Source organism: Orycteropus afer, unplaced genomic scaffold (genome assembly GCF_000298275.1).
Source record: "Orycteropus afer afer isolate SDZICR_OR568_19922 unplaced genomic scaffold, OryAfe1.0 scaffold00286, whole genome shotgun sequence".
In the NCBI taxonomy this organism is placed as follows: Eukaryota; Metazoa; Chordata; class Mammalia; order Tubulidentata; family Orycteropodidae; genus Orycteropus; species Orycteropus afer.
This window is the reverse complement of record NW_006921873.1, coordinates 531,143-533,672: the sequence shown is the minus strand read 5'-3', so window position 1 is coordinate 533,672 and position 2,530 is coordinate 531,143.

Here is a 2,530-nt window from a genome sequence, read left to right as displayed (position 1 = left end):
ACTCAAAGTATTCCAAAACATAGAAAAGGATGGAATCCTCCCTAACTCATTTTATGAAGCAAGCATAACCTTAATACCAAAACCAGGAAAAGACATCACACAAAAGGTTTTACAAATGAATTCTACCAAACATTCAGAGAAGAGCTGACACTATATCTGTTCAAGCTATTCTAGAATGCAGAAAAGGATGGAATACTCCTGAATTAATTCTATGAAGCAAGCATAACCCTGATACAAAAGCCAGACAAAGACACCACTAAGAAAGATAATTATACACGAATATCCCTCATCCAAACAGATACAAAAATTCTCAACAAAATCATAGTCAATAGAATTAATACATAATCAAAACATAGTCAAAAAATTAATACATAATGACTGAGTGGAATTCATACCACTTATGGAAATTTGGCTCAATAAAACAATGTAATCTACTACATAAATAAAGCAAAGGAAAAGAACCACTTGATCATATTCAATCAATGCTGAAAAGTCATCTGACAAAATCTAACCCCCATTCCTCATAAAAATGGTCAGCAAAATAGGGATAGAAGCAAAACTTCTCAATATTATTAAGGACACACATACAAAACCAACAGTCAATATTATTCTAAACTGACAAACTAGAAACATTATCCTTGCAAACAGGATCCAGACAAGGATGCCTTTTATCATCTTTCATATTCAATATTATATTGGAAGTCCTAGATATAATAAGGCAAAAAAAAAAAAAAAAAAGAGAGAGAGAGAGAGAGAGAGAGAGAGATAAAGGGCATCCAAATTGGCAAAGAAACAGTAAAACTATCTATTTGCAGATGATATGATACTATATCACAGAAAATCCCAGAGATTCAACAATAAAACTACTAGACCTAATAGAAGGATACAGCAAAGAGACAGGCTACAAAATTACACCATTTACAATGCTATAGTTATTAGGTGCCCTCGAGTTGTGTCAGTATTTCTGTGGAAGCAGATTGCCCAGTCTTCTTTCTGAGGAGTGGCTGGTGAGTATGAACTGCCGGTCCCCTGGTTAGCTGTTAACGACTTAGGCACTATGCCACCAGAGCTCCCTTCTGACTCATGTTGTTGCTGTTATGTGCCCTTGAGTCAGACCCAATTCATAGCGACCCCTCCTTGGGTTTCTGAGGCAGTTATCACTAGGGAGCTCTGGTAGCATAGTGGCTAAGACACTTGCCTGCTAACCAGACGGCTGGTGGTTCAAACCCACCAGCCACTCCTCGGAAGGAAGGTTGGGCAATCCTACTTCCGTAGTGATACTGCCTCGGAAACCCAAGGAGGGGTCGCTATGAGTCGGGGCCGACTCGACGGCACATAACAACAACAACAACATCACTATGGAAGTACATTGCCCAACCTTCCTTCTGAGGAGTGGCTGGTGGGTTTGAACCACCAGGCTTCTGGTTAGCAGTCAAGTGCCTTAGGCACTATGCTACCAGAGCTCCTACCCTATATACAATAGAACAAAACACTGCCTGGTTATGCAACATCCTCACAATCCTTATTATGCTTGAGCGCATCATAGCAGTCACTGTGTCAAGCCATCTTGTTGAGGGCCTTCCCCTTTTTTTTCTTACCCTCCACTTTACCAAGCATGATGTCCTTCTTTAGGGAATGGTCCTTTCTGACAACATGACCAGCCAAAGTAGGTGAGACAAAGTCTGTCCATTCTAACTTCTGAGAAGTATTCTGGCTGCACTTCTTCCAAGGCAGATTTGTTAGTTCTTCCGGCATTCCAGGGTATTTTAATTATTCTTTACCACCACCACAATTCAAAAGCATCAACTCTTCTTTGGTCTTCCTTATTCATTGTCCAGTTTTCATATGCATATGAAGCTATTAAAAATACCACGGCTTGGGTTAGGCACACCTTAGTCTTCAAAATGACATCTTTGCTTTTCAGTACTTTTACGTTTTTTGCAGCACATCTGCCTAGTGCAACACATCTGATTTCTTGACTGTTGCTTCCCTGGGTGTTGACTGTGGATCCAAGTGGAATGAAATCTTTGATAACTTCAATATTTTCTCCATTTATTCTGCTTACTAGTCTAATATGAGGATTTTCATTTTCTTTATGTTGAGCTGTAATCCATGCTACAGACTGTAATCTTTAATCTTCATTAGTAAGTGCTTCATTCAAGTCATTTTCATTTTCAGCAAGCAAGGTTATGTTGTCTTTATATTCACAGGTTCTTAATGAGTCTTCCTCCAAGCCCCATGCCATGTTCTTCATATAGTCCAGCTTCTCACACTATTTGCTGAGCATATAGATTAAATAAATATGGTGAAAGGATGCAAACTTGATGCACACCCTTGATTTTAAATCACCCAGTATCCTTTTTTTTTTTTTTCTGTTTGAATAACAGCCTCCTATTCTATGTGCAAGTTATTCATGAGGGAAATTAATTGCAGTGGAATTACCATTCTTCACAATGATATCAATAATTTGTTATGATTCACAGTCAAATGCTTTTGCGTAGTCAATAAAACACAAGTAAACATCCTTCTG